This window comes from Eurosta solidaginis, chromosome 1 (assembly GCF_040869045.1).
Source record: "Eurosta solidaginis isolate ZX-2024a chromosome 1, ASM4086904v1, whole genome shotgun sequence".
NCBI classification, from domain to species: Eukaryota; Metazoa; Arthropoda; class Insecta; order Diptera; family Tephritidae; genus Eurosta; species Eurosta solidaginis.
This window is the reverse complement of record NC_090319.1, coordinates 103,520,483-103,536,279: the sequence shown is the minus strand read 5'-3', so window position 1 is coordinate 103,536,279 and position 15,797 is coordinate 103,520,483. Positions and strand designations below refer to the sequence as shown.

The 15,797-nt window shown below is 35.9% G+C and overlaps 1 long non-coding RNA gene across 1 annotated transcript; it reads right to left on the bottom strand.

Annotated features, from left to right (window-relative positions):
- Positions 1-929: 929 nt before the first annotated feature.
- LOC137237077 (uncharacterized) lies at positions 930-1,470 on the bottom strand. The gene is made up of 3 exons (XR_010948801.1): positions 1,308-1,470; positions 1,169-1,247; positions 930-1,101 (listed from the first exon to the last, which is right to left on the bottom strand). It is a non-coding gene; the product is annotated as an uncharacterized lncRNA (long non-coding RNA).
- Between the last annotated feature and the right edge of the window lie 14,327 nt (positions 1,471-15,797).

Below are 15,797 nucleotides of genomic sequence, written 5' to 3'. Positions count from 1 at the left end.
AAAATATCTACTTTGATTGCTTTGCTGCTATTTCCGAATCAGGATACATGAGCGCATTTAGTTCTGTAGCGCAATCTATTGAGCTGAAGGACTGATGGTGATTAATAATCTTAAATGCATTTGTTAGCTCAGCGGCGGAGATCAGCTGCCTCTTTGCTGTATTTGGTTTTACAAAAAAAGAAGAAATTTCTTTTGAAGTAGACGCCTCGCATAACCTTGATTTGTGCTTGGAACTGCCGATATGATCAAGAATATCTGAGCGACCACCGTGGCCAATGGCAATAAAACAATCGCAAACTGTGCACAATGATTCATGTTCACTTCTCCCACGTTTGATAAAAGACAATTCCTCTGTGTATGAGAGAAGGAATTTACATTTCCTTTTTGGCATTTTCTAAAAGTGGTTTAATGTATTATAAACATATCTATTTTATAAATTTTGTGAGAAAACTTACAATGAAATCAGAAACACTCAACTCGAAGAACCAAATACTTAGCGCAAAACAAAAACAGCTGTAGCTAATTAGGAAGAACACTTTACATCGATAATCGATATATGTATACTATGCAATGTGCAACTATCTAGCGATGCTAGAGTTTTACAATTGAAGTCGGTAGTTGGTACTTTTATTCAGACTAGTTGGAGCGGCGCATTATAAGCAAACCAAATAGTTGGTAGATTTCATGGCTCCTTACAATCGATTAGATTTAAAAACCGGGACATTTTAGGGTTGGACCGGGACACCGGGACAAATGGCCTAAAACCGGGACATGTCCCGGAAAACCGGAACGTCTGGCAGCCCTACCCTAGGCAGATAAAGTAGGAACAATATAATTCCTAAAATGTTGTATCTCACTTTACATTAAACTGCTTTGGAATATAAATACATACACTAAAAGATGCATACAATACAAAACGGTCCCTTATTTATATATCATAAACAAAATTAATGTTGCGACCATTGGATATTTTTCAAATCAATTGGTTCTAGCACCATCTCCCATAATGGAGACATTTCACGTAAACGTTCGACATGTTTGATACAGGTATCGGTAATATAATCAACCTCTTCAATGGTGGTAAAACAACCAATACCAAATCTATAAAAATTTAACAATAAATTACTTTCAAATCAACTAAACAATTCAGTACGGTAAACTCGTATACCTTATTGAACTATGTGCCAAATCCTCATCAGTTCCAATCGCACGTAGGTTCCAGTGATGCAGAAGTACATGCTGAGGCACTAGACAACGCCACATCTTTTAAGGCCATAAGTAATGATAAATTTAATAAACCACTATACCTTTGCTCTGGATCACCACTACATATACCATGTGATAATCTTGAAGTGATGCGATCATATAAACGTTTCGACAGAAAATCTATACATTTCTTATCATATTCCATTTCTTTAAGTGCAAGATAACATGCAGCACCAAATCCAATAACAATAATCCGAAGGCGGAAAAGAAAAATTTTAGCTCGTTCAGAAGATATTCCCAAAAAACCGAAAAATGACCCCGGAGTGCTTCGAGACCGGGGTGGGATCCATAGAATTTTTGCGCTGGCGGCCTACGGCTGCGCTTATAAAAAATTAATCTGGGTGGATCCAACACCGGTTTGGAGACCAAAACTATATCTGCGCAAAACACTTATGTCCACAATTTTTTTGTGGGTACAAATATCATCAACATTACAACGCGCACATGAAAATTTTCAACTTCTTTTGCAAATATCTCTTGTACACCACAAAATATTTTACTTCCGCCTTCTGATTATTGTTGTCGAGGTCAATGCGCGTCTTTTAACACCTCTCTCGATATTTATGGACGCATATTATCAGTGTCATGCTGTCGTATAGAATTACCAAGAGTTGATGCGCTGGAAACGTTGAATAAGTGATTCAGCTGCTATATGTAAATAAATAATAACAATAAATTAAATATATATCATTTAGAAATCAGCTAATTACCTTAATTTTTCATTAAAAATACATTTTTCCTCCAGCTTCATCAGCAAACCAACTTTTCTTTTTTTGTTTTGGCTTTGTTGGCGATAATTATATGTGACATTTTTCTTCTTCCATCACTTTTGACAGAAGAAACTGAAAGAACGATTGAAAGTTTATGTACAATCGGCAACAACAAAATACACGGGAGGGTTGCATTTTGGAGCCAGATCTAGCCCTTCTTTTTTCCGTTTAGCTCCAAAAATTCCGGTTTAGCCTCTAGCTCTTTTTTTGGCCCTCTTTAAAATGTTTGCCCCTTTTTGGCTCCAAATCTATTTCGGCAATACGTATTGTGAAATTTGTAATGCGTTTTATGGGTGTCGAAGTTTCATTTTATTTGTTTCGTTATGTGTGAAGTGGCAACTCGGCACTCAACTGGTAACAAAAACTTTAATTCATAAACTGTGCCACGAGGTTGTATATTTGCTTTGAAGCTTGCGCAACAACATAGTGTCACCTTTTAAGAGTTTCGATCCTTTAACTTCAGATTATAATAAATTTTTGTCTCGCCTTATTCTCATTATACCTTTGAAGAATATATCCGAATTAAAAAATAAGATAAATGTATAGACGAATTCATTGTAAGAAAGATACGTAATATATGTCGCGACTTCATAATTAAATTAATAGAGCAATTAATGCGAAGCTTGCTGCACAATATAAGTACATAGAAAGGCTTAAGGCTCCATTATTGATACTTAGCATAGACTTGACTTGACTTGGCGTAAACTTGGCAACTTAGCCACGATTATACTCCACTTGGCGCATAAAATCTGGCATCATAATCAGCGTTGAAATTTATTTTTAAATAAATGTCAATTTGTATGACAAAATGTCAAAATGAAATGGAAACAAACAAATGGCATCTCAAAATGTAAACGTCACTTAGAACTTACATAGAAAATCAAAATACAACAGACTTCTAAGTCAAGTTAAGTCTTCAGTAATCAGCAACATGCAATGTACATTTAACAGAACTGTAAGTGACAGTTCGCAAGCCAAGTCAAGTCTATGCTAAGTATCAGTAATGGAGCCTTTAGCAAAATAGATTTCTTTTCGGTTGAAAACAGATTGAGAATTGTAAAACCTTAAAGCTTTTCATATTTCACAAATGAAAAAAACCAGTATAGCCCTGATGAAATGACGAGATTGCAAATGCTGTGGTAAAATATCTATCTCCAAAATTGGAAAAATGTGACTTCAACATTAAGTTTTTGGTTTGATTTTAAACAGTATAATTCCAAAAGCTTGTCGAGTTTGTGCTTCCACTAAGTAATGGTGAAGTTGCAAGAACGTTTTCAAACATGAGTTTGATTAAAAGCAAACACAGAAACAAAATGAGTTTAGTTATGTTGAATTCGCTTCTAACAATAAGAAGTGGTCCCAAACGGTTGAATAAATGCTGTCATAACTTTGAAATAAAAAACGATCTCTAAAAATTAATCAACACAAAAAATATTTATGAATGTAGCAAAAATAATAATTCATCTTCTGAGGACGAAATCATAGATTCTGACGTCTAAGGCCCTTCAAATATATCTCGTCCCAACATAAACTTGAATATCGAACACGTGTATTTTAATGGTGATTCGTACACCCGTAGGCCGTTGAAAATTTAATAAAAAAATTGGAAAAAAAATAAATTAATTTTCATCGGCCAAAATTTTGGCAAGTCGTATTTTTGGCGAACCTATAGTCGTGGTGTCATTGTAGTAATGTGCAAAATACTTCTTACTTCTTACATGCGCGGTTCCAGGGGCAGGGGGGGTGGTGGGAGGTTGGGAGGGAGGGGAACTTTTTTGTATTGACTGTAATTAAGTATTATAACTAATCTACATAGTAGGTTCTTATCACAAAACGGATTTTTACTAATTTTTATTTTTTCTTTCTTGTTAACGTTATTATTATATATGGGGTATTCCATCCCATTTCGACCAATTTTGAACCCGACCCCTTTAGAATTGGCTGAAAGTTTTTCTTCTTTTTTTAGATTACGAAAGACGTTTTTCAGAGTTTTTTCAAATTTTTTCATCCAACTCAAAAAAAGTTATGAATTGACTCGCTTTCGCTGTCCAGCAACTGCATGGTTATTTTAATCGTAGATTACCATAATATATAAAGAAAAGAATACTTAAAAATCATTTTCTTACATTTTTTTGTTATATAAATAAAATTGATAAAAAAAAAATTTTTATTTTTGAAAATTTTTTTTTCATTAAATAAAAAAAAAATATAGAAAAAAATCGGCCTACTCTAGGACTAGTGGGGATGATTGCAGAATTAATTGAAGTTTTTTATGAGAAAAAAAAAATGGCGAAATTCGAAAAATCTCGAAAAACTGAAAAATTTAAAAAAAACTTTAAAAATTTTTTTGTATTTTTTCCGAAAAGTACATTTAAAAACAAATTAAAAAAAAAAAAAAAGATCCCAAACGGTCAATTTTTGAAAAAGATAGCATTTTAAAAACAAAAACGGTGTTTTTTTTTAAAATTCATAACTTTTTTTGAGTTGGATGAAAAAATTTGAAAAAATTCTGAAAAACGTCTTTCGTAAGCTAGAAAAAGAAGAAAAACTTTCAGCCAATTCTAAAGGGGTCGGGTTCAAAATTGGTCGAAATGGGATGGAATACCCCATATATTTAAAAAGAAAGTTTGTCCCCCCCCCCCCCCCCCCCCTAGAACGTAAAAAAGCAAGAAAAATTTAAAATGAGTAAAAATCCGTTTTGTGATAAGAAACTACTATGAAGATTAATATTACATATATGTACTTCATTACAGTCAATACAAAAAAAGTTCCCACCCTAGAACCGCGCATGCTTCTTAGCGATACCTTACCGCCAAATAGCAAAACAGAAGTTAAAAAAAATAACAGTATTATTTATGTACCTCTCTTGTACCTAATTATTTTTTTTTTTGTTAGTTTACTGTATCTTTTTATAACTTTGTTTAAGTTTGATTTGAAATAAATGTGAAAACTTACATTGAAAAATATACATATGTTTGTACATATACTTTTAGTTCTTTTTGCAACGGGTTTTGGATTTTCTTGAAGAAATTTAGCCCTTTATAGCACTTTTTTCTAGAATCTAGCCCCAAAGAATTTTTTTTTCTGGCAACACTGTTAGAAACACACATTATATGCAAATTCAAAATGTGATTCGCTTTTATATTGACTTGCTAAAAACAAAGCAACACATATGTATGTATGTAGCTTAAGAAAATAATAAACGCGCTCTTTCTGTCTCTTCCTCCCTTTACCTTATTTTCCATTCTGATATTTATTAGCGAAGTATGATGCTTTTTGGAACAAAGGGGAGAGTTAAAATGAAAGGTTGCGATCATTGAACAACAGGCAAAGGAAGATTGGTCTGAAGTCAGCATTTAAGTACAGCCCACATCTGAATTATATGGAAAATTTTCCACGTTTCATTGGCCGCTTAAGTGAAATTGGCGTTTTTTGTAAGGCTAGGAAGTGGCCAAATGAAACACCAGGTATGTGCTGTAGTAAGAGTCATGTTAAATTAAGTGATATCGGTGAGCCTCCGCCAGCAATCAAAGCGCTGCTTACAGCAGAACATACGTCGTCCAGTCATTTTAAACAAAATATAAGAAAATACAATGGTGGTTTCGCTATGACTTCGTTTTGCGGTAATGAAATTAGAGAAGGTAATTTCATGCCAACTTTCAAAATACATGGACCATATTATTGGAAGTTTATTAGCACCGCCCAACATGGTTCCAAAATTTTTACAAATATATTTTATTTTTCTTCCCAAGAGGAGCAGCTCTCGTTGCGCCAAAAAGAGATATTTTGACATTAATTAAAGAAATCTGCTTGAAAATAATGTTTATGTTCGAAGTTTTTTGCCTTCTATGGAGCGTATGCCATCCAATTCGAATAACTATGGGGTTGTAATCCATGCCGACAAACGCCCTGTTAATGAACACCGTGGTCGATATAATGCCCCGACTACATGCGAGGTCGCAGTATTGATAGTTGACGGAAATGCTGGTCCCCGCCATATTGTGCTACAGTCCCACGATAACACTCTCCATCGTGTGTCAGAAATTCATCCTTCATATGACCCCTTGCAATACCCAATCATATTTTTAAATGGTGAGGACGGTAACAGCGTAAATATACCGCAAACTTCTCCAAGCAGTGGGGCACCTAACCCACAAAAAAATTTCATGTATGCAATTTTTAATGCGCTTCATAGTTATGGATATCTCTTTAACCGATACTATGTGAACATGGCTGCTAAACTGATGATCAAAAAGTTGAATTTTATAAGAGCACACCCAAAGACGTTGCGCGCAAATAGTTATATCCATCTAAGGGATGCTGTTAACGAGGATTGCAATCCTGAAAATATTGGTCAGTTAGTAATTTTGCCGTCTTCATTTACTGGATCGCCTCGATATTTGCATGAATGTACACAAGACGCACTCTTATATAACCGTCATTATGGAAAGCCGGGCTTATTTATAATATTCACATTCAATCCAGAGTGGAGTGAAATCAAAAACGAATTATTTACTAATCAACGACCAAGTGAGCGCCATGACATTGTGTCAAGAGTATTCCATATCAAACTACACCACCTGATGAGTTTAATTAGAAAACAATATACTTTTGGAAAAGTTAGATGCCATATGTTTACTGTTGAATGGCAAAAGCGAGGTTTATGCGCGTGAGATATGTATTTTAATTTGGCTAATAGATAAAATTCTTCCCGATGACATTGATCGCATTATATTAGCGGAAATTCCAAATAAAGATGAAGATCCGATGTTGTATGATATAATTAATAAAAATATGATCCAGGACCCATGTGGGGTTGATAATTTGTCATCGCCCTGCATGCTGAATGGACTATGCTCAAAACGATACCCACGCGAGCTCCAACAGCATACGCAGATCGGGGAAGATGGATATCCAAAATATAGACGAATGTCTTCAGCGGACGGTGGCTATACCCATGTACTTTCTAATGGGACAACGTCGATAACAGATGGATCGTTCCATATTGCCCCGTTCTTTCCAGATTTTTCTCCGCTCACATAAATGTATAGTACTGTCATTCAGTGCAAGCAATAAAATATATTTGTAAGTATGTCAACAAAGGTAGCGACATTTTCCGTTCAAGATAATAAGGACGAAGTGGAAAATTTTTTGAATGGCAGATATTTAAGCACATCACAAGGTATTTGGAGATTACTGCGATTTTCGATTCATGAGCAATTCCTAACGGTTGTAAATCTATCTGTTCACTTAGAAAATGTACAAAGGGTTTATGGTACTGCAGGAACCACTACATACCACTTTGACCACATTTTTTTGCCCTTGGTTCAGTTGACGATTTTGCAGAGACTTTGCTTTACTCCGAAGTAGCCGCCTATTACTCTTGGACTAATACAATTACAATTAATACGTCGCAAGGACAAACATTTAGTTCTGTTGGCGTAGACCTTCGTAGTGAAGTGTTTTCTCACGGTCAACTGTAATATTCTGAGATGGAGCGTTCTTCAATCAAATTCTGAGATAGGGCGTTTTCGAAAAAAAAAATTCTGATGTAGGGTGTTTCTAAAAAGAGTTTTGAGGTGGGGCGTTTGTGAAAAGCGTTTTTAAATAGAGTGATATTAGACTCAGCAGTCGATTTACTTAAGTACCTAATGCTATTTGAATTGTTATCTTTTTGCGTTTTCTTTCAAAGTTGTTCATTAATAAATCGTTTATAACGCTAACGAATTTAAAAGTGTTTGCATTTCATACAGCAGAGGGTATTACACTATTACCTTCGTAGCAGAAAAAATACATGACATATGTATGTGTATCTCTTCCTTTAAACTATGCCCAAATAGCAAAAGCTCAATAGATTTACTTTTTGCGGCGTAACGAAGTACGCCGGGTACTTGCTAATACATACATATATATAAACAAACAATTACTAGGAAATTTTCTTTTGAAAAAGTATAGCAAAATGTTTTGTCAAAGACACGTTCATTTCATTTTGCTTGTATATGCGTCAGTTAATTTTGTTTGTTTACCTAATTTAAATCCACAACAAATTAACGCCTTACGCCCCGATTCTAGTGTGGTAACAACATTCTTCACCACGGTAACGAAATCATGTAGTCACTTTTACACCCTTTTGGTATTCTACCTGCTAAAATTGCCGGATAATTTTTTACTCACAAAAGTAGGCGGTTACATCGAAATAACCACAAAACAGCTGTTGTTTAGAAGAAGGCAGAAGTGAAAAATAAAGAATTGTAAGCGCAAATAAGTAAAGATAATAGTAAAAAAGTGTTGCCTCTTGCTATACATATTTGTTTACATTATGTACTTTCACAGAATAAATTACAATATACCTATGTAGAAACTTATCATGCATAATATGCATATACACATCGTCCCGATTATTCGTTAACCTCGTATCTACAAGTGAGACATTTTCGGTAAAGCGAACACGATTGCCACACCATGTTTTCATTAGGGACCAAAATTCATCGAAAAAAAGGACCAAATTTTTGTTTTATTTTATTAGTATAAAATACAAAATTTTAGGATGTTTCCATATAAAATTTTACTGAACATAGTGAAGACTTTCCTTTAATTCAAGCTGAGCAAACGAATATATGTGGATTCAACCAAAAATGGTACTATATTTTGACATAAGATAAGTCTATGTCTTTCACCAACCAAACGTTGTCAAGTTTTGGTCACAAAGCTCTTGGTTCTATGTTTATGGTTTATGTTTGATTGCAATGCAATAAAATGTATAATGCAGTTAGGTTTTATTAAGAAATGGGTCAAAATTTGCGTTCTGGTTTTGCCGAACTATGTATGTGGAAAACTCAGTAAATCATAAATGAAACTAGGCAATTTTGTTAGTGCTATTTTTATAGATGCTTTCTTTTTCCCTTACGTTTAAACTTCATATCAGAGCCTAAATTAAGTAAATGTGAGTTTTGATCCCAGGTCTCAGGGTTCTGCTAGCACCTACGGGAATAATTTTATACAAAACATTTCTTCCAAAATCAAATCTCCTTTGCATTTGCTTCCTTCTGTCTTCGGGTTAAAATATTTCTTGTGCCAAGATACTTCGTTTTCAATTACCTTGCGTGGCTAAACACCACAATAGTCCTGGAATTCCTTGAACTCATTGAGCTGGGTGAGAAAGATTTAAATATCAACGTGCTAAACCAGAAGTAATGCATAGAATTTCCTTGTAAAAGTTTTGAAAGTGTTAGGCTCACGGCAGAGTGCTCGCTATAAGCTATGCTAGGCGAGAAGCAATTTTTATTTGCATATATTTACATAGTGCTTGATAACAGATCGAAATATCTAGCCGTTATTAATATTATTATGAAACAAGAGTTTTTTTGATTAGTCGGTTATTTTATCAACAATTAACGGCAATGTGTTTGCCAACACTTTTCTTTTTAATGCCTGGCATAAATTATATCCTGGGTGAAATGTTATTGTTCTGGTACATTCTATTGACTGAGCAATTTTTTATGGTAGAGTTCCATTGAAGTAAATTCAAAATTATATGGGAGCTAACGAAAGTGTGGCGAATTTTTGGGCAATATTGTTAATTTTTACCTGAGTGAAAAAGAAAGAAAAGTTCCAATCGTGGCTACTGCATATTGTTAATTTTTACCTGAGTGAAAAAGAAAGAAAAGTACCAATCGTGGCTACTGCCTAAAAAGGATAAAAAATTGAAGAAAAGGAACAAGCGGACAAAATGGGGTTGGAAGGGACCAAAGTGGCAAGAGTGAAAGCGAAGAAAACTACCTTTAAAATTTCTCCACAGACACTGGTGAGTTTTTCGGTGATGACGGCGTTACCACTAGGGCCAGAATCGCGGATAAAAGAACTGGTAACGATATCTGGTTACATAATGTTCTGGGAACTATTTTACCGGTAACGCTCAGAATCGAGGCGTTATTAAAACTTAACGAAAGATATTGATTATGTCCACAGTTGCCTCTTTGGTCCATTTGGACCAAAAGTGGTCCTTTCCAACCCCATTTGTTTCGCTGGTCCCTTTATTCAATTTTGGTCCTTTTTAGGCTGTAACCAAAATTGGTTATTTTTGCCTTTTTTCACAGAGGTAAAAAACAAACTGCCCACAAAATGTTCCACACTTCCATTAACCCTTATATCAAAAAATTGCTGTCATCAAAATGAAGCAGAATAATGGCACTTCACCTAGCAGATAATTTAGCAAAGGATGGATCTTGAAGCAAACTAAATTTCGTTAATTGTTGATGAAACAAGCGGCCAATCAGAAAATCTTGTTTTGGTGGCTAGATATTTCGATATTACTTTTCGTGATAGATTTTTGTCACTTTTTGAACTTAAAAAAAGTTGTTGCAAATGCACATGCAGCTCAAAGAAATTTGACGGATTTTGCCACTGATTAAGCCATTCTTGAATTGAAAACTAAATTAAAGCATGACACTCATTTGTTTTATATTAAGTGCACCTGCCATTCCCTTAATTAATGATCAACTTGTGTGTGCAAGCATGCTGATAGGTATTGAGAGTTTGCGAAGCAATATATCGTCATGCCAAACAAAAAGTGACCCATAAAAAATGTTTAAAAAGAAGTCATATGTAAAAATTTTTATTTTTCTCACACAGCCCAAACAAAATTAATGAGGTTAAAGAATTCCAATACTATTGTTGTGTTAAGCCACGCAAGATACTAGGCATTTATTTCACTCGTTGGCTCACTCTGGAAAGTGTCTTCTTGTGTCGCGTCACACTGCGATGCGGCTATATTTTCAATCTTTGTGTCTGGAAGTGAATGGCGTTTCTGCTACATATATAATTGTCTAATTCATAATCAGTTACAAAATTAAAAGTTTATATACATATATTTCCGGCCTGCACTAAGGAATCCAATCAGAAAAAGTTTGCCTGCCGATATTACACGATCAATATGAAGCACACTTTGAGTAGTTTTAGGTACAATGATTATATCAAAATATTGGATGTTTGAAAATATTAAGTGTACATAATTTAGAATACTAAGTATCTTAACCCAAGCAATATTTGTATCGGAAGTAAGGGAGGCCGTTGGAGAGCAGAACCCCAGAAGCTTTAATAATAACATTGTCGACTAATTTCTCGAACCTAGTTAAATGCGAACAAAATTCGATTACGACACAGTTCAAACTTTTAAGACATTTCAAGGGTTAATCTTATGACTGCGGCTGGATTCAATAAGTGTGAGTTTTAAAATCTAAATTTTTCTCTAAAACAAAGTATATGGCAAAAAGTGTACATTTCAAAACTCGCACTTACTGACTCTAGACCATATAAGAGAAAATTGAAGCGTGAGGGTGTATTGGTAAACTGAATAGTAAAAAATTTAATTTTGCGTATCATAAAAAAATTAGACCATTCAGCTATTGGAAACAAATTTTTTTAACATTTGGGACTGATTTGTTAAAATTTAGGTTTTTTTCGTTAAAATGAAAGTGTGTGACATTGTATTAATGCCAACCTGAAATTAAAGATGTTACAAGGAATTTGACACATTTTTGAATTACCGAATTGTTTGTGTACCAATTATAGAATACAAAAATGTGGTAAATTTCTTTGAGATTCGGTCCATTTTTCGATGAATTTTGGTCCCAAATGAAAACATGGTGTGGCAACCGTGATTATGTCAGCCCATTTAAGTTCGAGCAGGGTTGTTTCTCAGAATTTCATGCACTTCTCCCAACTCGGGGGTTTTGGCAGTATACAATAGAAACCATTGTTTACTATATAGTTTGGCAGCTTAATTAGAGGTTATGTTGCGAATAGAGTGGAAGGCTGTGGACTAGGCAGTCGAATGTCATATAATGAAGGAATGGTGTTCGGAGTTTTTTCAAAGTTAAAAAAAAAGATGATAAAAGCTTTAATAAAAAAAAAACTATTGTTTTAATAACAACAAAAACGCCTTATATATTCTATATACATAAATTCGTAAGGATTATCTCACTTTAAAATTTGAGTTAAATAATCCAAAGTTTTTGTTCGAAACTGAGTCGAGAACTGTGCGTGTGAATGTGCGAATTTTCACCGATCAGCTGTTAGTTGCGCTACTTGGTAAAATTTACAATGATAGAAACGATCAGCAGTTTGGAAATAGATAGAACTAATTAAGACCCTTTGTAGTTTTTTGTATTTATTCACAAAAAATACAGTCATTGTACACATATCAATTTGATAACACAATTCAACTGTGCAAATATACATTTGTATATATAACCAAAAAATTACTAGGAAATTTTCTTTTGAAAAAGTATAGCAAAATGTTTTTTTAAAGCCACGTTCATTTCATTTTGCTGGTATATGCGTCAATTAATTCTGTTTGTTTACACAAGCTAGAATTAATCGATGCGGCCGCCGTAGTGTTATGCTAGCATGCTCCGCCTACCATCCCGAGAGTCCTGGGTTCAACTCCCGGGCAGAGTAACATCAAAAATTAAGAAACAAGTTTTATAATTAGAAAAACGTTTTTCTCACCGTCCTTGCCTCTCGGAAGTGTTTAGCATACACTCTGAAAGTATTTATGCCATGAAAAACTCTTCAGTGAAAACTCATCTGTCTTGCAGATGCCGTTTGGAGTCGGCGTAATTGCATGTAAGTGTCGGCCTTCCAATTTGTAGGAAAAATTAAAAGAAGCACGTCGCAAATTGGAAGATAAGCTTGGCCTAAAATCTCTTCGGAGGTTATTGCGCCTTGCATTTATTTATTTATTTTATTTATAATGGACCGAGTGAAAACAAACAAGATTTTTTATTGTGTAGCCTTCACTTTAATTAAGTTGTATTGTTGTTATTTAAAATTCCTCAAATTTTGACTGAAAGGTTTTTGCTTATTTTTTATTCATATTGCTCAATTAGGTATAAATAGCGCCCACAAAATTAATCTCGGTGTACTTTATACTTTAAAATTGATGCAAAAGTTCTTAAACTAAAAAAATGAGCAATATTTTAGTGATCCTCTTTATCGTTCTACTGTGCTTTTTATCCTGTACGAACGCGGAATTTCGCGTTATAAAAGGAGAAGATATAGATATAAAGGACAGCCCACATTCTGTATCAATTTTTCTTGATTCCAATTATCATTGCTCTGGTTCCATAATCTCTGTGAATTCGGTGGTTACAGCTGCGGCTAGCGTATACGGGTTCCAAAGGTCGGGTCTCGCCGTTCTAGCTGGTGAAGCCGATATATTTAAAATAGACAGTGGAAGTGGTCAACAACGCAAAGTGTGTGATATAATTTGTCATGATGACTATGTTCATGGATCACTGTTGCTGAATATAGCTGTGCTTAAAGTGAATGAAGATTTCAAATGGGAGGATAATGTAAGGCGTGTAAAGCTTTACAATTCCGAATTAGCACTGGTCACGAATGTGAAAGTTAATGGATGGGGTTCGAAACATATAGATTGCCCTGACATGGCTAATCGTTATCTCCAAACTACTAAAATGCCTATAATAAATAAGGAGCAATGCCAGAACCATTATTACAATATACCAAACACAATAATTTGTGCTGGAGGTAGTGGAAGTGCTCTGGCTAATGCAGATTCTGGAGCAGGGGCACTTGTGAATGACGAACTTTGTGCGGTGGCATGCTTTGGTGCTTCCAGTACCGATATTCCGGATTTATTTACAGATTTAACAAATGAGAGAGTTAAACATTTTTTACTACCCCATACACGTTAAAGGGTGTTTTTATAAATTCACTGTTGAGTGGAATATCACCCTTACTCGACAGAACACCGAATTTGGAAACATTTTGAGATAGGTCGTTTTCGAAACAGCAGTTGAGATATGGTGACATTCCACTCAGCAGTCGAACTGGAGATATTTGTTTTATATATCATGTATGAATAAAGTGCTATGATTGCGAATAAATAAATATTTTTATTGTATGCAATGAATGTGGTACGTATGTAAATGCCTTAAATTGTGAGACAAATGTTTGATCTTTACTGTAAGGTTCCCTCGTGTATGAATAGATCATGAGATAAAAAGAAAATTGCGGAACAACTACCTTGAGGCTTCGGCAAACTCCGTGCAAAGCAGCTGATCCAACCAACTCTAAGAAAGTCAACTTAATCGGTTATTGAAGTCATAGAATAACGCCTTAGTCATAACGATACCATAGCCAACCAATTAGTTTTTGGTTTTAACCCATACCCATAATCTATAAATGTCGAATTTATTCAAATGTTGGACATTATATTTTTCGGTTCGAAATTTTTTTTCATTTTCTATTTGATGAAATTATCACATATTTAAGGTTAAGGCACCAATAAGTGATTCCAGTATACATATATCTATGGTTAAGTCAAAATATATTTACGAATTGGGCGTTATGAATATGGAAAGCTTTCCAGGGCTTTAAAGAAATGATATTTTACCAAAAAATCATTTTACTTTGGCAAAAAGTGTCGGTGGGTGTCGCATTCATCAAACTGTTTTGAAAACCCTCAGAAATTGGAGCCGCTATTAAAAAAAAAATTGGCGCGGTTTACCTCCGGGGTCCCTCACTTCGGTAGGCACCTTGTCGTTGGTGTGAGGGCTTAGCCGAACTCCATAGCGCCCGACTATGAGGCGGAGCTGTTTAGGACTGACATCTACGCCGTTTCGCCTCATAGGAGGGCGGCGGGATGTCGGTGACCAAGAACTGCCAACCCCCTAATCCAGGGTGTTATGCGGACCGTGCCTATTGGACGATTTGCAGCCAGGGATAAATTCGGCTCTATTCGAACGGAGCCTTCCCGATACCGGACCACCTCTGGAAGTATTAATGGCCTTACCACAGTAAGGGGCGCTGCTGTGGCGGATGGTTCTTTCCCCGTATATAATATTGGACCGCTGAGCCCGCCTTGTCGGGCAGGTGGTCGTACGACCAAGATGAACGACTCTTACCTGATTGTAATAAGGACGATGTAAAGAGGAGAACTGAGTCGCAATCCAAGGACGACAAATACGAATTAAGCGATGCGTCGGAGTCGGGGAGCGAGAGTAGTGCTGAATCAATGAACTCCGTGTTGGAGAAGCACATAAATGAAAATGGAGTAGAAGAGTGGAGAAGGGTACGGAGCAGAGGAAGTAAAAGAGCTATCTCGCAGTACCGTGCAGCACTGAGAATTGTATAACGCTTGGGAGCAATGGTGGACCCAACAGAAGTGGAGATCTAGCCCTTGGAATGGGCCCATGAAGCGGTAGAAGTAGGTCGAAGGCAGTTCGAAAGGTTTGCTGCGAGAAAACCTCGGTTCTGCAACCGGTACGAGGAGGAAGAATAGTCGAATGACAGAATGAAGAGGCAACGTTCGGCGGAAGGCGACAAGCCTGCATTCAAGAGGCAGAAAGGACCCAGTCCTATAGCCGCGAGGCAGGGCAGTCGCATAGACAAGACAAGTAGGCCCAAAGCTGGAAGACAGATGGGCTCCAATAGCGAGGTAGCCACTACCTCGAAAGCTGCGAGTCAGAGGGAAGTTCCAATTACGGAAGTAGGGGATAAGCCAAAGGCAGATAACGCTAAGGCTCTGGCTTTCTCGGAGGCGCTAAAGGGAGTTAACGCTAAGACTCCGGCTTTCTCGGAGGTGCCAAAGGGAGAGAACACTTAGACTCCTGCTTTTCCCGAGAAGATGACTGATGTGGCAAAGCAGTCACTGACTGTGGCGCTGGTTGATCGTAGCAGTCCTTTCGGACAAATGACTACTGAAAGGGAGCTTATTAGCTTATGGCTTAAGATGAT